The 24197-nt window shown below is 48.2% G+C and overlaps 1 protein-coding gene across 1 annotated transcript in view; it reads left to right on the top strand.

Moving 5' to 3' along the window:
• Positions 1 to 24197, top strand: part of FAM78B (family with sequence similarity 78, member B) — a 93838-nt gene that overhangs the window by 62383 nt on the left and 7258 nt on the right. The gene's annotated exons all lie outside the window — the stretch shown is intronic.

Raw genomic sequence — 24197 nt, 5'->3', positions numbered from 1 at the left:
GACTATCTTCGGGCTCAATAGCCTGATGAATGATAGTAAGTTTCTGTAGTCTTATTTTTTAATTAAGAAGCATGTTTGTTTTTAATCTCTCATCTCTCTAATTTAGCCATGTACATTTAACGATGTACTTTGAGTGGACTTCCCAAGAACGCAGTCTAATGGTTTCATGTCTCAGCTCTGGTGCACATTAGTGACTTTGGTTAAATTACATACCCTCTCTGGGCCTCACTTTGCACATCTATAAAATAGGGGTAGCCTAGTCTGTGCTTTTTGGTGTTGTTGCAAAGATGAAATAAGGTGACTATATAGAATTCTTAGCATGGGGTCTGGCATATAGGAGTACTCCCAGAATGGTAGACGGTCCAGGGCCTTGTTGTCAAATCCCCGTCCTTCTTGATTTGAAGAATCAAGGAGCTCAAACAATACCTGCCTCTTGGGGTGATGGAGCACCTACTGTATTTTAGCTGCTTCTTGAACGGTGAGCCATCTGGAGAGGAGTGGGACATTGGTGTGTGCTCTGCTCTTCAGGGAAATCCACGAATTAACATCTCCCTCAGGACTTTTCCTCAGGTACATCACTGAGGCAGTGCCATGCGTGCTGAGGGCTGGGAGCTTGGTCTGACAACATTTAAAGGAGGATTATGAGGGAAGCTACCCTTTTGGGTTCCAGAGGTTTCTGTCCAAGGTAATTCAGATTGTTGACCTAAGCAAGAGCTCTGGTTAGTGCTTAACAGACATAGAGAACAGATTTGCAGTTGCCAAGTTGGAGGGATGTGGGAGAGGAAATGGATTGGGAGTTTGGATTAGCAGATGCAAACTATTGTATATAGGATGGATAAATAACAAGGTCCTACTGTACAGCACAGGGAACTCTATTCAGTATCTTGTAATAAACCATAATGGAAAAGACAAAAATAAACTGGGTGAAGTGAGGTGAAGATTGGGCTTCAGTGGTGAGGAGGCTCAGTGGTAACAGAATCCACCTGCTGATGCAGGAGACACAGGTTCGATCCCTAGGTCAAGAAGATCCCCAGAGGAGGAAATGACAATCCACTCTAGTGTTCTTGACTGGAGAATCCCATGGACAGAGGAGCCTGGCGGGTCCCAGGCCATAGCCACAAAGAGTCGGACATGAGCACACACAAATGAGGTGAAGAACAAAAGAGAAGAAATAGGCTGGACTCCATAGAACCCTGCTCTGGGCTTGGGCCTGTATTTTCCCTTGACCTTTCTCTCTGTTTTGTGTCTGTCCAGGGACTGGGGTTGTGAGTATGATTGTAATAGAAATGTGATAAATAAGAAAGTTAATCTCTAGTAAGTCTATTCTGGAGAAGGAATGACTACGCTGAAAGAGAATTGTAGACAGAGCCAGTGGGGAGATACACCCCAAATTTAGACAGAAGCAGCAACACCAGAGACCTGGCTGCTTCTGGAAACCAGATTACAGAATATAACCAGGGAAGTTCATAGTGCTGAGTAATGATTCCTGATGTTAATCAAGTCTCTGAGAACCAGGATCATGCAACTTACTGAATTCAATTTATATTCTCTTAGGCAAAATCACTATGACCTGGATAGAAATTTAGCCGGAGAGCATTAAAAACTGGAAAGCCACAGGTAATGAATTAGCCTCTGGGAAACCAGGAGCCCTACTTTCTGGCTGGTTATGTTTTAAATATTATAGGAAATTAGATAATTGAGCATTTCCCAAATACTTACAATGTATTAAGAACTGTACTTCGAATAACCTGCATTCACTGGATCCCCTCTAAAGGCCCTGTGCGGGAGGCATCCTGGTTTAGTAAGCACTTGACAATTTTCTGTTATAAAGACATATTCTGGGACCTTGTGGTTTGGCTTTTCTCCCACTTTGGGTGGCCAAAAAGACGGCAATTCCTAGTTATTTGTAACTACAGGAAGAGACTGATTACATTTCCAGAACAAACTGTAGGTACATCAGAGACTGTACATGAACCACAGTCAGTGTGTCCTTGTTGGATGACAGCTATTCTAGCCTCTGTTACAAGTTGTCCTGTACTTGTCTGAGACTTCTGGTTTTCTGTCTGCATTGATGAGATCATCATGTCAGGCATCTTGACTTGACAATCAAGCTCTGAATGCAGAGGCCCATTTACTGGGGTGCAGAGTACAAACGTAACACCCAGTATAATCTTATCCTTCCTATTTCTGCCCATAAGTGCTGGAAAGAGTACCTACTTTTAACAAACCTCCTAATATGGAAGGAGCAGATGCACTGAAAGGCGCATTCTCTGGACTGATCTCAGCCGCTTAAATCCCACGGTTGCTTGATCCAGGGGACATATGAAAGAGAAGCGTCAGGTCCAGACCAGCATTTTCAAGGTGGTCAGGAGACCCTTATCGACAGTGATCCCGTCTGTTGTCTTCACGAAGAGGCTTAATTCTTTCCACTCTCCAGCTGTGATCATCAAAGACAGGTCATCCTGGTCACTGGGTTTCACACAGCTATGGTGTCCTTCTTCATGCTTGCTCAGCAGGGACCTTTCAGGTTTCTTGATCATTCCTGTCGACACTTGTAGGGCACAGGACCTCTCAAAGCCTGATGGTATAGTGCCAGCCCAAGCTCACAACTGTAACTTTTTAATTCTCAGTATTGTAAGCAAAGAAGCTGGAGGCTCAGAGCTAATGCCTGTCCCAGGCCATGCCATCCCATACCTTCTGCCTTGCTCCTCACAAGTCCAGGTGTGCTCAGCTTCCTGGAGCTCTGCCCAACAAGATAGCAGAAGCTGAATCTTTCATAGTTGAGGGCCACAGGCTCTGCTTTCCCAAAGCAGAGGAGTCCCCAACTTTGTGGAATCTGAAGTGCCTGATGCCCACCTAGCCAGCAGCCAGTGTGCGCAGGGTGGGCTCAGAGCATCAGTGACCAGCAGGCAAGAAAGGAGCAGGGAAGGTCACTGTTCGCTGGGATTTGGCCGCTCATGGGAGGAAAAGCCAGCCATTGCTCACCGCTTACCTTGGCCTCAGCCACAGGAAGAAAAGATAATGAATAACGTCCAAAACAGCAGAAGTAAGACAGCAGTTACAGTCTCTTACTGCCTGACTCTTCAAAGGTGCCCAGCTGTGCTGAGGAAGGATGTGAAGTCAGGATTTCATGATACCCAGGGTCAGGGCCAGAGAAAAATCCTGCTCTTTTCCTTTTGAAGACAGCTCTTCATTGTCTCTTGATCCTAGGACTCCAGCCTGGTTTCCCTGGTGACTAGACTGGCTTCCAGAGGCAGAGGTCAGGGTGCAGTAAGATGCAGAAAGACCTGCCGTGATGGGTGTTCAGGACAGGAAGGCCACCTGGGTGAAAAGAGGATGAGAACACTGGAGCAGTCCTCTCTGGTAACTTCAGGGCAGCCAGAGATATTCTTCTCCTTAGTCCTCATCTTGGATGATGAAACTGAACCAGCTAAGCAGCTAAGTAACCTGCCCTAGGTCACATGGGGAGGACACTGTAGAACCAGGAATTAGATCTATCATGGAGTGACTTTTCCTTGTTTCCAAAGAAAATGCTGCCACTGAGCAGCCATCAGGAAGCTGAGTGCTTACAGTCGCTTCTCTTGGAGAAGAGACAGGTGTACAGTGAGGTGCATGGGGGGCTGTTAGGGCTGGCCAGTGGGGTGAGCTTCTGGCCCACAGGTGGGAGTAGACCCACCTCACTGCCCCTGCCGGACCTGCCAGTCCACCTGCTGGCCAGTGGCCAGTCATCCCCAGCAGTCTCTCCTGGGTAACAAGCAACAGGGACCCAGAGGAAAGCTGGAGGTCCAAACTTATGTTCTTCCCACCAGTCAGAACAAGTCAGGATAAAAACTTGCTGAGAGCAGCAGAGCGTCTCCTGGGATGACTGGCAATTTGAGTTTCTTAGAGACAGACACTGCTGGTACCAGACGTCATTTTAAGCTAAAAGCCTATGGTTATGTTGCATAGCTGATCTTCTTTATTTACTCTAACCCGTAATCCAGAAGCCGCTCTAGATTGAATGTGGGCCGTTAAGCATTCCTGTGAGAACCACAGCTCAGTATTTTTAGGTGTTGTCATTGCCAGCTGGGGAATTACCTTTCTGTCTGCAGCTTGTACATTTAAGATCTGATCATCTCTGTGCTTCTTCTAACCATCACCAGTCCTCGGGAGTCAGCGCCTTGCTCCTCTCTGCTGGTGGAGTGTCTCCACCCACAAGGGTTCCCGATTCCCTCCCCTGCTCCAGCCCCGGAGGCCTCTCTGGAGAGGGTCTGTGCCTCACTAACTGTATCTATCACTTGGGCAATGCGCTGCCTGTTTCCCCCCGCCTCTGTCTTGGCTGGGGTGACGAGAGGGATGACTAGGGGTTGCTCAGGGTCCCCAGGGGCTCAGGAGTTGTGGGGCAGAGGCAGGGAGTGAGGATTCTCTACCAGGGCCTTGCCCAGCAGTCTGTGCTGGAGGCTCCAGCTGTACTTCTCCTACTGAAAATGCTCGTGGTGGCCTTCCTTCCCATGAAGTCCCTACCTCCCATCTCCTGACAGCCCCTGCTGCCCCATCAGGAAGCTATAAAGTGCATCCATGCCCCCCGATGTGCCTGAACCTCAGGCCAGCATGGGGCCAGCCTCTGTGTGTGTTCTGACTCCTCCCTCTCCACGAGCTCTCCTGCCTGCCTGGCCTGGCTCCAGGCCCACTGGCCACTTGGACTGCCGCCTCTACCTGCCTCTCTGGCTTTTATTTAAACTGTCCAGATGCTTCCCGATTACCCTGGTCTCCACCTCTGCACTCCTCCGGGCCTGGCCTGCCACTGCAGAGGGGCTGAGACAGAGGGAGAAGCCTGTGCACTGAGCTTGCCACACTCAAAGGAAAGGAAACTGCCACCACAGGGCCTGGCAAGCCCTTGGAGAATGGGAAAACACAGCCACCTGAGGCCCGGCCGCCCAAGCCCCCAGGTGTGTGGCAGCCTTGCTCCTACAGGGTCCTAAGGGCAGGTGCAGATGGACAGAGGTCTCCTGCCTAATGAGGAGGGCAAGCATCTTGCCTACCAGCTCGGCCACCTCTGACTCACCAGCTCCTTGAGCTTGCGTTCTTATATATTGAATGGCTCTAACAATACCCACTGTGCAGAAGCATGGTTCTCAGTACTAAGGGAAGAAACGTCTATAAAATGCTCTTCACCCTCTGGCACGTCACAGGTGCATAAACCACAGTAACGAGTACACTCGTATTACTGTCACTGCAACAGAAGCCTTCCCTTGTCCCTTCCCTGCACTTCTCAGCTTCAGGTGGCCCCAACCATCCTCCTCTCCTCTCAGGGCTCCTCCCAGAATATGTGACCATTTCAATTCATAGCAGCATCCATACGGGGCCAGAATGTTCACTTCAGAAGAATTAAGGCACGTTCTGTCCCCGTATCTACAGGACACTCCTGCCCCGTCAGCCTTCTAGCTAAAGTACAAACCGTTCGAAGCAGAGGGAAGTCTTCGCTGACAGAACACAACAGCAGGAATCCGCAGACTCATTGCAGCCCCAGTGCAGCCTGGCCAAGGGCAGCGAACGCTGGGTCCACCTTGACTGGAAAATGCCTGCTGCAGCCTTCTCGTGGAGAACAGGTCAGCGTGGCGCACACCTCCGGGAGAGAGGCTGGCAGGCTGATCCCACAGGGAGTGCAGCACATTTCCTGCCTCTGTAGGCGGCTGGTGGCCTTCCACTTCCATCCCCTCCTCCTGGCTGCAGCCTCACACTCCATCAGGACCACATCGACTTTCATTCCCACCACCCCTGTTTGCTCTTCATTTGCATCCATGTTTCTCTTGGGTATGGGCCCTTCCCTAGGCACAGTCCCCCTCAAATGGCTTCTGCTGTGCGGCTGCATTCAGCGTTTGCTGTTTGAGATCAGCCCTGCATCCCGACCTCCTGCTTCCCCTCCCTCTGCTGGCCCGCTGGCTCTGTAGAATGTGGACTCCAGAACACACACACATATGCACAGATTCACACTCCTCACGTGCCCCCCTCTCCTGCTCCCCACATCCACATCTGCCTCTCCCCTGTGCAAACATTGTTCCCAAGATACGCAGTCTCTTCCTTGCAGCCCTATTCTATCATCCGAGCCAATCAGGAGGCATCAAATCTTCCCTAAAAATCAATGCCTGCCTTACTTCCAGTGCCTAATCTACATCTGCTCATCCTCTCCCTTTCTTTTTTTAAAAAATAAATAAATAATAAAATGCTCTTTTCGCATGACCTGCTTGCCTGCCATTGCCAGGGCCCTGAAAAGCTTCTGCTGATCAGGAATCTTTTATTCTGCAAAGAATTGGTCTGACACACTTTTCTCTCATGAGTTTGTCCTCTGTTCATGTGGCACAGGTTTTTAGAGGCTGTACTTGTGAGAAGGGCCAGGAAGATATTTGATAGCAAAGAGGGCTTTTAAAAGGGTTCTCTGAGCTCTGGGTCCCATAGCACCTGGCAGGGAGTGACATATTAACCTCTTTCCTTCTGCTTTTGGCCTAGAGAGAAGGGAATAAAAAGCAACAGATGCCCCTCCCCACCACTACACACCTGTGTCAAGAATTCTTTTTTTAAAAAAAATCTTTGTGTTGAAGTAAAGTGGATCTTCCCAACACAGGGATAGAGCCCTGGTCTCCCTCACTGCAGGCGGGTTCTTTACCAGTTGAGCCACCAGAGAAGGCCGTAGTTGTTTTACAATGTTGTGTTAATTTCTACTGTATAGCAAAGTAATTCGGTCGTACATATATATACATTGCTTCCCTGGTGGCTCAGATGGTAAAGAATCTACCAGCAGTGCAGGAGATCCTGTTCAGTCCCTGAGTCAGGAAGATCCCCTGGAGAAGGGAATGGCAACCCACTCCAATATCCTTGCCTGGAGAATCCCATAAACAGAGGAGCCTGGCGGGCTACAATCTGTGGGGTCTCAAAGAGTCGGACACAACTTAGTGAATAACACACATAAATTCTTTTTCATATTATTTTTCATTACAGTTTATATTATAGGATATTGAATATAGTTCCCTGTGCCATACAATAGGACCTTGTTTATCCATTCTATAAGTACCAGTTTGCATCTGCTAATCCCAAACTTCCAATCCATATCTTCCCCAACTCTCTCCCCCTTAACAACCACAAGTCTCTGTAAGATCCCTTTTTTTCTTGGTAAGAGTAGTAGGAAGGGCAGGGACTTAGAATAGCTGCTTGAAAATTAGAATTCATGATCAGCTGTGTATTCGCCCTGCTATTCACAACCACCATTCATGACTAGACTTGAGACATGACTTGGCCATGTCTTCCCACCACCCCTTTCTGCCCAATACTTTTTCTGGGTCATTTCTCACAACCTGACATGCCCACTTTAAGAAATTGGACATACAGATTTAGAGAAACTTATAAAACCAGAAAACTAACGGGTGCTTATTTATATTACATAAAGATTTTTCTGTTCCACAGTGCTTCCCGGACAAGCTCGTTTAAGGAGCAGCTGCCCAGTATAGCTGTCTCTTTACATATCCTTAACTACTGCTGAAGTTCCAAGTGGATCTAAGAGTATAGGCTTGGGGCTCAGACAGGCGGAGGTTTAATTCTAGCCTGGCCACTTAGTGGCAAGTTAGAAGACCTCAAGATCCTATGTGCTCATCTGTAGAGTGAACATGGTTGAGAGTATTAAACAATTTCCTTGTCACTTCACTCATCAAAAATGTGGTTTATAATGGCATGTCTGAGAGACTCCTTTACTGTTTCATACAAAAAGAACCCGGCAGATGTGAGCAAATTTAAGAGACTATGTTTGGGATGGTTGGACCTAAGATAAAAACTCTGCTGTGCACACAAAATTCACTTTGGGGAGCCCATATCCATGGCTCCCAAGTGTCAGGACTGGAGTTCTGGGTGGCCAAGGCTGACTTGTAACTAAGGGTCATGGAGTAAAGGAGAAGCCAGGTCTGCATCCTGATTGACAAGAGCAGGCTAAGGAAGCCTGAAGCGTGAAGGCAGAGAATAGGTAGAGAACCAGAATGGAATCCAAGGTGAAAGGTCTGCAGAAGAGAAGACGATGAGCAGGACTAACTGGAGGCAGGAGGGGGGTTGGGACCACTGACCACCTGGAGGGGTCCCTTTAAACAAAGCCCCCACAGAGAGTAGGGTCAGGACTGTTAGGCAGGTTTGGGGGGCAGGCCAGCCCAGGACCCCCAGCTGGGGAGCAGGGCCATGGCCCCACCATCTAAGAGACGGTTTCCTGTGACTTTTTACCTCCTTCCTCAGTACCTGTCTCTTTGGGCACAGATAATTAGCACTGATGGTAGCTCATTGGCTAATTATTTCTGCTTCATGTTTACCAAGTACATTACGGACAACTTGGACACGTCTTTCTGAGAGTCAAGTACTGGAAAATTCTTCAGAAAAAATAGATGCTTGATACATAAGGCTCCCATCCCTCTGTCTTTCAGAAAAATGACAGCTCAACTGTGTCAACAACAGTGTTTCTACATTTTCCTCCATCTTGTCTCAGTGACGGCCGTGGGGAGTGTGGCAGGAGACACAGAATGTATATGTGGGCTCAAGACCTGTCTCCATTGCTGACTAACTATTGAACCCTGAGAAAAATTAGTTAGCTTTTCTGAGCTTCGGTTTCCCTGTCTATGAAATGGAGGACATATTGTCTATTTCGTAAGATTATCATGAGGATTAAACAAGATCCTTTATAAGAGGGGTATGTTTTGGGACCTCCCTGGTGATCCACTGGTTAAGACCCTGTACTTCCAATGTCGGGAATGCAGGTTCGATCCCCTGTCAGGGAACTGTGCTATGCTTAGTCACTAAGTCGTGTCCAACTTTTTGAGACCCCATGGACCGTACCCTGCCAGGCTCCTCTGTCCATGGGGATTCTCCAGGCAAGAATACTGGAGTGGGTTGCCATGCCCTCCTCCAAGGGATCTTCCCAACCCAGGGATCGAACCCAGGTCTCCCGCATTGCAGGTGGATTCATTACCCTCTGAGCCACTAGGGAAGCCCAAGAATACTGGAATGGGTAGTCTGTGCTTTCTCCAAGGGATCTTCCCGACCCAGGAACTGAACCGGGGTCATGGAACTAAGATCCCACAAACTACGTGACACGGCCAAGAAAAAGCTAAGAATGTTGTGAAAAGTAGAATACTAAGCCAATATTTGTTGGGCTTCCCAAGTGGCGCTAGTGGTAAAGAACCCCCCTGCCAATGCAGGAGACATAAGACCTGTGGATTTTAATCCCTGGGTGTAGAAGATCATCTGTAGGAGGGCATGGCAACCCATTCCAGTATTCCTGCCTGGAGAATCCCATGGACAGTAGCCTGGCAGGCTCCTCTGTCCATGGGATCACACAGAGTCAGACACAACTGAAGCAACTTAGTACAGCACAAGCCAGTATTTGGCTGTCATTGTTTTCTCGTTCAGTCACCAAACGCTGTGGAGCATTTCCATGGCTGCAGGAGGTAACAGGACCACAGGGTCCTGTTCTTGAGACCCTACATCCCTGTACCAACCTGCTCAGACAGCCCTGGGGTAGTTGTCAAGGCCACTACCTCCCCTCCAGCCTTGTCCTTCTTGTTTTTAGCCCAGCATCTGTTCAGGTGATACAGAAATTACTTCTTCTACCTTTTCTGCCCACCCCACACATCAAGGCCTTGCTCACACTGCTTCCTCTTCTGCCACCCATTCTTTCTGCTGATTCTGCTCAGGAGGCAGCTGGCCTGCATTCAAATCCTGCATTACCCTACTAGTTTCTTCACCTCTCCAAACCTCAGTTTTTCCCACTTAAAATGGAGACAAGGCTGGGACTTCCCTGGTGGTCCAGTGGCTAAGACTTCATACTACCAATGCAGGGGTCCCAGGTTTGATTCCTGGTCAGGGAACTAGATCCCACATGCTATAACTGCAGATTCTGCATGAGACAACTAATATACAGAGCAACCAAACAAATAAATAAATGTAAGTATTAAAAAAATAAGTAAAATGGGGACAAGGCTGGTGCTGCTGCTAAGTCACTTCAGTCATGTCCGGCTCTGTGTGACCCCATAGATGGCAGCCCACCAGGCTCCTCTGTCCCTGGGATTCTCCAGGCAAGAACACTGGAGTGGGTTGCCATTTCCTTCTCCCAGGGGACAAGGCTAGTTCCAGCCTTACTGGGTGACTGTGAAGATTAATCAGATAATACATGTGAAGGGCCATGAACAATGCCCACACAGAGCAGATGCGGCATCAGCGTTGGCCGTCGATATTGCCACCACCACCCTCTCTCCAGAAAAAGCGCTCCTCCCATGACGATGTGTCTCTGTCCCCAAAGGTACCACACTGTGTTGGAGTGGTCTGCCTCTAAGTCGTCCCCAAATAATGTTGACATTGTCTGAGGACAGGGACCCTGTCTTATGAGTCTTGATGTTCTCTGTGCCCAGACAGAGCCAGGCACATGGTTCAGGTTCAAGAAATCATGGAACTGACTTCAAATATCCCTGTGGTGGTTTTTCTTTCTTTAATACCATTTTTTATTATACAGGTAATTCACCCATAAGCAGATAAGGCAGAAAACAAAATCACCCTCAGCACCACTCTCAGAAATAACATGACATTTCAGTGTACGCTGTAGATGACTTCTGTCCTGTCTAATGGCATCTGAGCTTCGGGTCTGGAATGAAGACTCTACAGTTGGGTGGGACTTCAGTGTAACTTCTTTCCACGATTTATCTAATTAGGTGTGCAAGCAGGATGCTGCTGAAAGGAATTTGGCAAACTTCCCTGCCTCCATATCCATTTGATCATGATTGTTTTTTTAACTGAAGTATAATTTGACCTACCACACTGTTAATTCCTGGTGTACAACATCAGATCAGATCAGATCAGATCAGTCACTCAGTCATGTCTGACTCTTTGCGACCCCATGAATCTCAGCACACCAGGCCTCCCTGTCCATCACCAACTCCTAGAGTTCACCCAGACTCATGTCCATTGAGTCAGTGATGCCATCCAGCCATCTCATCCTCTGTCGTCCCCTTCTCCTCTTGCCCCCAATCTCTCCCAGCATCAGAGTCTTTTCCAATGAGTCAACTCTTCGCATGAGGTGGCCAAAGTACTGGAGTTTCAGCTTTAGCATCATTCCTTCCAAAGAACACCCAGGACTGATCTCCTTCAGAATGGACTGGTTGGATCTCCTTGCAGTCCAAGGGACTCTCAAGAGTCTTCTCCAACACCACAGTTCAAAAGCATCAATTCTTCGGTGCTCAGCCTTCTTCACAGTCCAACTCTCACATCCATACATGACCACAGGAAAAACCATAGCCTTGACTAGATGAAACTTTGTTGGCAAAGTAATGTCTCTGCTTTTGAATATGCTATCCAGGTTGGTCATAACTTAATATCTCTGTACTTTACAAAATGACCACCACAATGTCTAGTTACCATCTGTCACCATGGGGTGGTTTTTCTTTACTATCAATTTTGACTGGAACAACGTTCCTTTCAGCAGAGCTAGTCATAGTCATGGAAGAATGGACTTAACCTATGATCTTGTATGGCTCTGACTCCATTGTCATCATCAAAGTGGTCAGCTTCTGGCACCTGCTTCTCCTGATGACCTTTACTTTTTCAGCCTGTCTTCCTGTTGCGTAAGGGTCAGTTTCAGTGGCTCTGGAATGTGGTCTGTCTGTCTAGGGGCAGGGCTTGTGAATGAGCAGATGGTTATCATGGTCCTGGCTTGGAAAATGAAGATTTACCCCCACAGCTTATGCTTAAGAGCCCTGAAAAGTGATACACACGGGACAGGGCTTCCTGTTTCCCAGTTTTCATGTTGACATCTTTCAATCCACATGAGAGCATCAGGTCAGAAAGTGGACATTGAGAAGAATTGTAGGCCTAGACAGGACAGGGCGAGTGTTGTTTAACTGCCCTTGGTATGAACCTTTGTATTACAGAAGAGCTGCTTCTGCAAGAGGCTATTACCAGCTTCCTATCTGGCCTTCCCTCCATCCTCTGCTGTTCAGCTTTATCATTGCCACCAAGAGGATGAAGAGCCCCAGTGTGGCCCAGGGGCAGTGAAAGCTGAGACTCACAGAGTCCATGCAGCGTTTTTGGCCACACAGCTCCAGACCATGATGGAAAGCTGCTACTTGACTCCCACTGCAGTTATGTTCACAGAACCACTGCCTCCCAGAGAGAGCTCCCTCCTGCTGAGTCCAAGGGATACATGTGAAATCCCAACTCCCGCAGATACCTGGAGGCAGGGCTGCCCCATCCCACAGGGTCATGACAACACAGGAGCTCACTCCTACTTCCTGGTCTGTTCCCTAGCTCCCAGGGCCTCTGGATGCCCCAACTGCACAAGACCCAATCAGGAGGCAGCATGTACCCCTTCTGGGAGCTTCAAAACAGACCATCTTTCAAAACTGCTCCTATGAAATCTTAAATTCAAATACTCACTCTCAGGTCTTCCACTGGACTCATCTTCCATCTCATGGAGCCCTCTGCTTTCTCCCTGCCTCCTCGCCTCTCAGGCATATAATCATCATCACTCATTTTGCAGCACTCTCCATCCTCTTGCCTCTTCTGCAGACATTCACCCTTCCACAAATTCACGAAATAGCACCATGAGCCAGACTCTGGCAGGTGCTGAGTCTGTAACAGTCATCAGAGTCTACGAATCCAGTCAAACATGATGAGACAGAGATTAAGCCACAAATGCATTCACACATATGTAATTGCAAGCAGTGATATGTTCCATGAATCTGGGCTCAATAAGAGACCTAGTTTAGTTCAGTAGTCACATGCAGACCAGAGAGGATCCCAGAGGAAGTAATACTTGTACTGACAGCTAAGATTACTCAGTTATCCACATTAACAGTGGGAAAAGTGGTTTCTCAACAGCGTGCTCCAAGGCCCTGAGTCAGGAAAGAGAAGCACGTTTCAGAACTATAATGGAAGCTGCTGGGGATGGAGAGCTGAGAGCTTAGGGAGTATAGTGTGAGGTGAAGCTGGGGAAAGAGTCAGAGACCAGAGTAGGTAAGGCCATGTGGAGCAAGTTAGGGCTCTGCATTTTATTCTACTTGTGATAGGAAGCCTTTAAAGTGTTATGACTGGGGAGGCCATCAGCCCAGCAAAACCCAAACCCCAGATTAATCCAGCGTCTGCTTCCTGTGCCCATACATCTGGGAAGAAGTCACACAGCCCTCTGGAAGTCAAGTGGGCTAGACTAATCAAGAAGCCCTTCACAGAGATTCAGAGGGTGGAAATGACTTGGCTGTAGCTGAAAGTTACTTGGTGAAGCCTAGAAGTTGTAATGGACATAAAACCTAGCATTTCACTTACTTCTCATGTAACTCACATGGTGGATCCACAAGAGGGCATTATTATCTCCATTCTACAGCTCAGACAACTGAGGCCTAGGAGAATGTGACTCATGAGAGTCAAGCCGCTGACAGCTGGGAATGTGGACCTGGAGCTTCTGCCTCCCAGTGTTTTTTCTGCCCCACCCAGCAGGGTCTGCAGAAGAAAGAAAATTCCCTTGGAAAGAGAGTGAAGTGGAACATGGTGGGGCTGCAGGCCATGCAGGTGTGATGCTGGTGTTCTTTCTGAATCCACGGTAGCTCCCAAAATCATAAAGCTCCGCTTTCAACTCACCCTTTAAAAAGCATGAGGTTTCAGAGGCCTCTGTTGAAAGCTAGCTCCCCTCCTGGCTCTCAGGCTGACACCAGAATCATCAGAGCAGAGATGATCCATCCAAGGGAAAGAGCCAGTCCCATGAGTATTTGATGGAGGTGATCAACGGCTTGAAGGGAACGGGTTCAAAGTGTGTAAGCCTGGACTTCACACTGGAGAAGGCTGACTCCTAAGCCATCTTCTGCAGGGTGCAGAAGGAAACAGTGGCAGATGCACTGTTTCAGGTGCTCCCTGAGTCAGCTGCATCTCCATACACTAATAATGAACTATCTGAACAGGAAATTAGGAAACAATCCCATTTACAGTAGCATCAAGAATAAAGCACCAAGAATAAGTGCCCTCTGCCATCCCCGACACCCCCAAAATGTTCTCTGGTTGAGCAACACTCCTCACCTTCCTCCTTCTTCCTCGGATCCCAGTCACCATACCCACTGGGAGCCAGACTACAGCCAGCTTTGGTTCCCTCCCCCATATTGCCTTGGACACAGAAGGACTTCAAAAATTACATGTTAAAGGAATTAAACAATCAATGAGCAAAGCACTGTCAATAAATACAGCTGTCCCTCTGTATTCACAGGATATTGGTTCCAGGCCCCCCGGAGTATACCAGAATCTGGGAATGCCCAAGTCCATTATATAAATGGCATAGTATTTGCATATACCCTACACACATTCTCCCATATACTTTATTTTATTTTATTTTTGGCCACACTCCATGGCATGTGGAATCTTAGTTCCCCGACTAGGGATTGAACCTGTGCCCCCTACATTGGAAGCATGGAGTCTTAACCACTGGACTACCAGGGAAGTCTTCCTATATACTTTAAATCATCTCTAGTTTATTTACACCTAGGTATAATACCTAACACAATATAAATGTGTAAATAGTTGTAAATACAATATAGAAGTGAAATGAAGTCGCTCAGTCATGTCCGACTCTTTGCGACCCCATGGACTGTAGCCTACCAGGCTCCTCTGTCCATGGAATTTTCCAGGCAAGAATACTGGAGTGGGTTGCCATTTCCTTCTCCAAGTGCTATGTAAATAGTTGGCAGGAGGAGATGGGGACAACTGAGGATAAGATGGTTGGATGACATCACCGACTCATTGGATATGAGTTTGAGCAAACTCCAGGAATGGTTAAGGACAGGGAAGCTTGGCAAGCTGTAGTCCATGGGGTTGCAAAGAGTTGGACATGGCTGATGAACAACAACAATGGCAATTTTAAGTTTGCTTCTTGGAACTTTCTGAAATATTTCCCCAAATATTTTCAATCCATTGTTGGTTGAATCTGTGGATGCAGAACCTTTGGATGCCAAGGGCCTGTTGTAGTGTAACTTCTTAAAATTGGAAACACTATACAGCCATGTAGGAGGCACACCATGCTCTTTCCCATATTAGGGGAAAGAGCATGGCATCGAGGCATCGCTCTTGGGCTAAATCTCAGCTCTGCAGTTACTAGCCAGGAGAATGTAGATAGGTTACCAACTTCCGTCAATCTAAGTTGCTGCATTTCCAAGTCTGGGCTTTGCCTCCTTCACAAGGACAGTTATGAAGCTTGGATGAGTTGACCAAGGACCTAGCATGCTGCCTGAAGCATAGCAGGTGCTCAAGAAAAAATATTTTTCTCTGTCTCTGAAGAGCCAAGTGCCTGAATATGGGCCATGGAGAGAACTGCTTGGGTGTGAATCCTGGCCCCGTGGTTACCACTCACGTGATCCTGGGCACCTCTTAATCTTTCTGCATCTGTTTCCCCCTTTGCAAAATAGGATGGCAATAATATTGGGTTGGCCAGAAAGTTTGTTGGGGTTTTTCTGTCACATTTAACAGAAAAGCCCAAACGAACTTTTTGGTCAGCCCAACAGAAAGCACCTGGTAGTGATTCAGATGCAATGAGGACAAGCGTGTGAAGCACTTACCTCCACTGGAGCCCAGAGGGGCATCACACCTGGACATGTGGCACTGGGAAACACCGAGATGCCCCGCATGGAGCCCTCTGTGCCCACGCATGTGCAGATCTCAACTCCCTGGACACGGGTGCTCCTTCCATGTGCTAAGCAGGCACCTGTCTAATGAGTCCTCTTCATGGCTCTGTCACCAGAACACACACTGAGCTGCCAGCATCCTCATGGTCTGCCCCCAGCTTAGCTGCTGCCAGTAACTCCCCACATCTGCTGCCCTGCTCAGCCTGTGGTGAAATGTGGCCTGGGATGAACACACAGTGGAAAGCTAATGAAAACAGTCAACTGTGATTTTCAAAGCCTGTGCGGCTACACGCCTCCACCTCCATCCTCAGCCTGGTCCGTTCTGGGTCTCTGTGTCTGCCTCTCTCCTCAGCTGAGCCTGGTGAACCTGACCCTTCCCTCTGCCTCCTTTGTCACTGAAAGTGAAAGGAAGTCACACAGTCATGTCCAGCTCTTTGTGATCCCATTGATTGCAGCCTGCCAGACTCCTCTGTCCATGGAATTCTCCAGGCAAGAGTACTGGAGTGGGTTGCCATTGCCTTCTTCAGGGGATCTTTCTGACCCAGGGATTGAACCTAGGTCTCCTGCATTGCAGGCAGATTCTTTGCCAACTCAGCTACTAATAATACCTTGGCCATTATTTGGCAGAACATAGGAGCTCCCTGAAGAAGCAGTGGAAGAATTTGGCAGCTGGGAGAAGGAGAACAGGCATATCCATATTCTGCCAATGTGGCTCGCAGCTGCACCTGGCCCAGTACTGGGGAGAGAGAACTGGTCCCAGCAGCCAGCAGCAGCAGCCAGCAGTCTTGTCCTTCTGCCATCATGCCTCCCCTGGGGACCTGCAGTGTCACTCTAGTGTCACCTGTACAGAGAACCAGTGTTTGGGGGCTACTCAAGCAATCAAGTTAGGGAATGGTGGTCAATAACTTTGGTTCCAGGCAAAAGATGGGCACAGGTGCTAGAGAGTTAGGTTCACAGCAGCTTGGCCACCTACTTGCTTTGTGACTTTGCCAAGTGACTTAACCTTAGTTCCCTTAAGTGGGGAGAAAAAAGGTGGAGGGAGTAGCAGTGCCTCCTTTGAAGCTGATGTGTCAGGCATTTAGTAGATTTGCTTGGCACACAGTAAGCCTCCAGCTCTTATGAGTAATAGCAGTATTAATAATACCTGACTTCTGAGAGTCTCCCCTCTGTCTGCCTTGATCTTCTCAACCTTGTCAGCATGGCTCTTTTGCTCAGTCTGATTCTCCTGGTCTTGTTCTTGCTCCAATTAATGTATTTTTAACTTTGACTTTGTTTCCCAGCTTCCAGATTTTAACCTCCTCTAGACCACTGAGGCTAAGGAGCCCACCCCCCAAAATCCTGCATTGCCCCCCCCACCCCTCGTACCCAAATCATTGGGCCACTCTTGAGCCCAAGCCTTGGCTCAGTGGCACAGACCAGAGTCTGTTAGCCTCTCTACCTGCCTCCCTAACTCTAGTCCCCCAAAGCATCCAGAGCTCAGTGGGATGTTCCTCGGGGCCAGCTGATGGGGTGGGCAAGAGTGGAAGAGGGCAACATTTCCTCTTCCCCAGGCTGGGATCAATGAGCCTTGAGCAGCTCTGGTCCAAGGAGCTAGGTTTGAATAAGTTGACAAGCAGACATGTCCAAATCATGGTCATTTCTTACTTGGTCCCTGAGACCTCTGTAACCAGAAGCAGGAGAAAGGTAAGGATGCTCCCTGACACCAGAGGGTGGGTGGTGCCCTGCAAGCCTGCACAGAGACTTGTGCCCAGGAGTCCTGCTCTGGTTCATTCATTCTCTCCGATGGTAAATATCTAGGGACTTCCTGTTCATCTCTGGGAAGACTTGACAATTGTGTCATTACCCATACCTCCTTGATCTTGAAGAATTTTTCCCCTTAATAGTCCTCAAATTAGATGGAAATCTAGAAATTACAATAACTCCTGCCCAGGCCAACAGATAGGAAGACTTCTGAGTTCTGGCCTCAGCCCCCTTCCATGTTAGGTGCAGATGACAGACTGGGGTGGCAGAGTGTCTGTCTCCTCTGGGCTGCCCAGGGCTCCCATCCAACCTTCCTCTTATTGCCTTCATCATACATATGTGCCACCATCAGATTCAGCCCCCAGAAAACTAGCCGTATCTGTATAAATAACAGTTAAAGCTGCATATATTCTGGGGTAAAAGAGTCAATGAGACTGCAGAGCACGCAGGGCCAGATGGTGTCAGCTCACTGAGATGGAGTAAATGAGAGGACCTCAACATGTCCACCCCTAGGATCAACAGAAGATTCCATACTAGGAATCCTACTTTAATAACAAAAAAAGAAAGAAGCAAACCACACCTCCTCCCAGTCAGGAACAAGAAACAAGAAGAAAAATGCAAATAAAGAAAGAGATTGGATATTCACACTGTGAAAGGCTTTTCGTCATCACAAAGCTCCCAGATTCCAGGCTCCATTGGGAACTGTAGGGGAGGCCTGGCTTGGGGCTGGGATCCAGGCCATGTGAAGGCAGGTATGGTGTCTCCCTCCACCACCAAGGCGCAGGTTAGAAGCCTGACAACTGGCAAGTCAGATACCCATCAGGGCTCAAGAACTGCAGTGGCTCCCCAGCTGCAGGCTGTGCAGGAACCTCAATCAGGATGATGTCAGACCCTGGAGTGGAGTGTGAATGAAGGGAAGCCACCGTAAGTCCCCAGTGTTCTTGGACCTCAGGGAGAACAATTTGTGTGGGATCTTGTGTTCTGGAACAGTGCTCTTCCCTGTCCTTGGGGAGTACCCATGACATTTCTCTTCTGAAACCAAAGCTTCTTCCTCTGTGGCCCTGCAAACCCCACTGGCCATTAGCACAAGAACTGAGGTCTTTGGTCAGAGAGCATAGGAGCTGAACATGGCCTTATTTATGAAGCTGTTTGTTTCATTCTCTCAGTTTTATAGATGAAGAAATTGAGGATGAAAGGGCTGGTATTGGAGTAGGAGCCCCACAAGTCATCCCAGAAGAGCATGAGAGGGTAGTCTCTCACCAGGCTAGTAGCTTCCAAAAGAGGTATTTTAAAATTGAAAACTCTTCTCCCATGAAATTGTATGCAAAAGTTGACAGTGGTGGTGTCTTTGGTCCTCTGTGTTAACCACAAAGTCTGACTCAATGTTGAGAAGAAAGTTCAATTCAGTTCAGTTGCTTAGTCATGTCCAACACTTTGCAACCCCATGGACTGCAGCACATCAGGCTTCCCGGTCCCTCACCAGCTCCTGGAGCTGTCTCAAACTCATGCATTGAGTTGGTGATGCCATCCAACCATCTCATCCTCTGTTGTCCCCTTCTCCTCCTGCCTTCAATCCTTTACAGCATCAGGGTCTTTTCCAATGAGTCAGTTCTTCTCATCAAGTGGCCAAAGTATTAGAGCTTCAGCATCAGCATCAGTCCTTCCAATGAATATTCAGGGTTGATTTCCTTTAGGACTGACTGGTTTGATCTCCTTGCTGTCAAAAGGACTCTCAAGAGTTTTTAAACACCACAGTTCAAACGCGTCAATTCTTCAGCACTCAGCTTTCTTTGATAGCTCAGTTGGTAAAGAATCGATCTGCAACGCAGGAGACCCCAGTTTTATTCCTGTGTTGGGAAGATCCTCCGGAGAAGGGATAGGCTACCCACTCCAGTATTCTTGGGCTTCTCTTGTGGCTCAGCTGGTAAAGCATCTTCCTGCAATGTGGGAGACCTGGATTTGATCCTGTGTTGGGAAGATCCCCTGGAGAAGGGAAAGGCTACCCACTCCAGTATTCTGGCCTGGAGAATTCCAAGAGGGGTTGCAAAGAGTCGGACATGACTGAGCAACTTTCACGGCTTTCTTCATGGTCCAACTCTCACATCCATACATGATTACTGGAAAAACCATAGCTGGGATGGAAGGGATATACTCAGGTACCCACATCACCTGCATAAAAGGAGGAAATACCTCTTACTCTTTGAGGATGCTTGAGTCCCAGTCAGTCAACATTCTCCCTAAATGAGCTGTGTCTGTAATAACAGTTCCCATTCAGGAAGCACCTACTCTGTGCCAGGCACTAAAGAGATTGCTTTGCAAAGCTGTCTCATTTATTTCTAAAAGCAACCTGTAAGATACGTTTTATTATTATTCCCATCCTTGTTGGAAACTGAAAACCCGAGAAGCCTAGCTGTTTGCCCAAGGCTGTGTGGTGCGTTACGAAGCGCTGTCCAGAGCTACACACAGGTCAGCGTCAGCCGCACCTGCTGCCTCCCCATGTCACCTCCAGTTGCCACTCGCCTACCCAGCTCAATTCATCTTACATTATGTTGCCACTCCTCTTCCTCTTTTTTTCCCCAAATGCATCATGCTCGTGATATGCAATCCTGTGAAGCATCTCATCACTTTTGATTGCAGAATAGATACACATTAATTATTTTTTATGTAAGCCCAGTGACCCAGTGTTAGTCACTCTGTCATGCCCAACTTTTTGCGACCCATGGACTGCAGCCTGCCAGACTCCTCTATCCATGGGATTTTCCAGGTAAGGACACTAGAGTGGGTTGCCATTTCCTTCTCCAGGGGATCTTGCCAACCCAGGGATCAAACCCAGGTCTCCTGCACTGCAGGCAGTTTCTTTACCAACTGAGCTACCAGGGAAGCTCCCTTTTATATGAGAAGACATACAAAATAAAAATAAAAGGGAATACCCATAATCTTATCATCATACTTTTAACATTTTGATGGTCTCCACCCAACAATATCTTTTTTAAATTTTAACTAAGATTCTACCTGTAGTAGCAGAATTCCAAAATAAGAAGAAAAAAAACACATGTCCACTTTCCATCTTATTTTGTCCACTATCTGTCTGCTTCAAGAGATGCCATGCCGGAATTGTGCACCCCCACCACCCGTCTCCTATGGCCTCTCCCACCGCCTGGGGAGCCGGGCCCATGGGCAGTGCTCACTGTCAGGAGGGCACTCAGCACCAAGCCAGAAGCCCCAGGCCATTTGTCCCAATGCGTCTTCATCCAATCCCTTTGCATTCCTTTGGCTGTCATATCCAGCCTGTCTTCCTGGTCTCTTGAAAAGCCTTCCTCATCTCATCCCCTCTGCTGCAGATGCAGCACACCGAAGTTCACAGGCTGTTGGGCAGCCCCTCTCAGGAGGTGAAATTGTAACTGCAAATTGAGGATGAAAAGGAGTCAAGCATTGAAAGAACTGGGAGAAGGGAGCTCTGGGCAAAGAGAACAGAAAGTCCCAAGGCCCAGAGGTGGGAAGGTGTCTTGTTCCAGGGTGAAGATGGCCAGTGCTGGTGGAGTGTAAGGAGCTGGGGGAGGCAGTGGAGATGAGGCTGGAGAACTGACAGAGTTCTCCACAAATAATGCATTGTGGATGTTAAGTGCAAGAGAAACCATCATAGGAGTTTTCAGAGAAGTGAGGCATGACCTGACGTACATTTCTTAAAAACCTCGTTTGTGGCTTGTGAGGGTAGGGCAAGCTTAGATCTGGGGCCCAGCAAGGAGGTCATTGCAGCATCCCAGTGAGAGGAGAAGTGATGAGGAACAGGATGGGGGCCACGCACCCAGAGAGAAAAGGTGAATTCTGGTCTCCAACTCATCAGGAGGTGTGGTCTGTCACCTCAGCTCTCTGAGGGTAGACATAGACCCTCATGTGCCAGGGCCTGGTCAGCTCTGTAGGGGACATAGCTCCTCATTCCCACCCCACAGGCATACATGAGGATGCTCCATGGGTAAATCTACCCCAGCCTGTAGCTCGCTCTCGCTCTGCGGGGGAAGGACTTTGCTCCAAGGAGCTCAGAACTGGAGTCAGAGACAAACCATCCCCAAACATGACCCAGAAAACTGGCCACTGATCCAAGACCTCAAGGCTATCAAGTAAGACAGCCCAGCAGAGGCCCTCTGAGACAGGGGCTTCGAGATGGTAACTGACCTCCAAGTGGTGATGGATAAGTACATACTAAAACGTGTCTCCAGTGGTAGAGAAACCCAGTCTAAACAGAACATGAGAGTGACTGACCAAAGAAGCCTTTCACTTAAACATGGAGTCTTGCCCAACACTGATGACTCTAAAAACACTGGAAATTGTCCTTTCTGCTGTGGGGGAAAAAATGCCTCCCTGTGTGCCAGAAAGAAAAGGATGTGGTCAGGAAGGAAGAGGGCGGAGGGGGAGGTGGGAGGGTGGTATTTACAGGCTTCTCAAGAGTCTGACATAAACAGAGCAGAATGAGGAAAAACCTAATTTTAAGACTTAGTCTGTAATCATGGTGCAGACCATCTGAGAATCAGGACATGTGCCAGCACCCAGGCTGGGACTGGTGCCTGAGCGAGCCGAGGGGCCATGGACTTCGTAACTCCCCTGGGGAACACAGGGTGTTGGTTTCACCCCCACCTCAGCCCTCTCCCAGTTGTGAGCCCCATCCCCACCAACTCTTTCCAAAGGGGCTCCATCCTCTCCCTCTCAACCTCCCCACCTGCCTTGGACTGCTGCTTCCAGAGCCTCTTCTGCAGTGGGTTGTGGGGAGGAAAGATGCTGGGTGCTGCATCTGCCAGAAGTGATGCAGAGCAGGAGGTTTCCTGGGACATGGGCACAGGGCCCTTAACACAGTCGGGAGAAGAAAAGCTGAATTCTCAGAAAACCTGGTGTGCTCTTTAAACTTTCCACATTCCTGAGTGGTAACTGCATAGGTTCAAACCATGACATAAAGAAACAAGGTAGGGGCCTCTTTTCCGCCATCTAAATGCAGTAAAGTTTACACAGCAATCAGACTTCCTTTAAGAGCAGGCTTGTGATGGTGGTTAGGCCACAGACTCTCAGAACAGGGCCTGTGACATGACCAGGACTGAGACTCGGTGGCAGAACTTGTCCTCTGCCATGCCTACGCTAACACTTAATTGTTGGGCAGAACCAGAGCCCAAGGAAGAACCTGGGTAGCCTGGGAGGGTGCTCTTAGGGAGAGGGGAGTCAGTTTAGTAATTGTTTCAAAAATGTTTTAATATTTTAACAAGGGGTATGCTGATAGCAGTGTGTGCCAGCCATTATCATCCATGACTGTTATTTTTCAGAGCCTTTGGAGCACTCATTTAATACTAGAGTCAGTGTACGGAATTTAGAATAAGATCTTGTGTTCGCAACTCAATTCTGCCCAGCACTAGCTGTATGACCTTGAGTGGGTTTCTTATTATTATAATGGAAAGTGGAATGATGTCCACCTCATGCAATCGACATAAGAGGTAGATGCAATGCTATTTCCAAGAGTTAAGACTAAGTGGATGTGAATAAAACTCACATACCCAGAGAAAATTCAGAATTGGAACTCTTCATGGTTCCTTGGAGAAGGAAATGGCAACCCACTCCAGTACTCTTGCCTGGAGAATCCCATGGACGGAGGAGCCTGGTGGGCTATAGTCCACAGAGTTGCAAAGAGTCGGAGATGACTGAGAGGCTTCACTTCACTTTATGGTTCCAGAGTTGTGGATAGAGATCTCCCACCTCTTGTTGTTGTTGTTCAGTCACTCGGTCTTGTTCAACTCTTTGTGACCCCGTGGACTGCAGCACACCAGGCTTCCCTGTCCATCTCTTGGAGTTTGCTCAAACTCATGTCCATTGATTCGATGATGCCATCCAACCATCTCATCCTCTGTCATCCCTTTCTCCTCCTGCCTTCAATCTTTCCCAGCATCAAGATCTTTTCCAATGAGTCCCACCTCCTACCCACCCCTAATATTTTCATGGTCCAAGAGAAGCATGAAGGCCCACATACCATATTTTTGAATATTAATTTTAAGGCAAACTAACAATGCTAAATGTTAAAGTCATACTAACAGAATGCTAACTTCTATCCTCTGACCTTAACAGAGGTATCTTTTTAACAACCTGGAGAGCCAGGTTCAGCTTTAGAATATTTAAGCTCCCAAAGTTCTGTGCCAGATATAGCCACATAGGTGTACCCAACCCTCAGGACCTAGTTCCATGGCTCTTCCTTCCCCTCGCTCTGTATCATACTGACCTTCAGGACCTAGTCCCATGGCTCTTCCTTCCCCTCACTCTGTATCATACCCGACCCTCAGGACCTAGTTCCATGGCTCTTCCTTCCCCTGGCTCTGTATCATACTTGACCCTCAGGACCTAGTTCCATGGCTCTTCCTTCCCCTGGCTCTGTATCATACCCAACCCTCAGGACCTAGTTCCATGGCTCTTCCTTTCCCTCGCTCTGTATCACATCAAGATATGGATCATCACACAGAGGCATGTGGACATTTAGTGTATATATGTCCAAACTCCATGAGTACAAACACCTTGGTTCCAGGGGTACACACACAGGTGGAGTGGACTACCCTTAGGAAAATAGACCAGGAAAAATGCCTATATATATCTTGAAGGCAAGTTTGGGGCCATCTGAGCAGATACCCAGAGGAGTATCTTGAAGGAGGGGCCCCGGTTATAGGTGGGCATGCCCTCTTGGCCCCACAGACTCCCTGCCCACCATGTAAGGGCATGGCCAGGAGATACTAGAGTGGGTCTCTTTAAAGTGTAGGGCCAGGCAGGGGCTGTTCTTACCTAGGC

The sequence above is a fragment of the Bison bison genome, unplaced genomic scaffold (genome assembly GCF_000754665.1).
Source record: "Bison bison bison isolate TAMUID 2011002044 unplaced genomic scaffold, Bison_UMD1.0 scf7180017864305, whole genome shotgun sequence".
In the NCBI taxonomy this organism is placed as follows: Eukaryota; Metazoa; Chordata; class Mammalia; order Artiodactyla; family Bovidae; genus Bison; species Bison bison.
The sequence above is the reverse complement of the archived record's forward strand: the minus strand, read 5'-3'. Positions and strand labels throughout refer to the sequence as shown.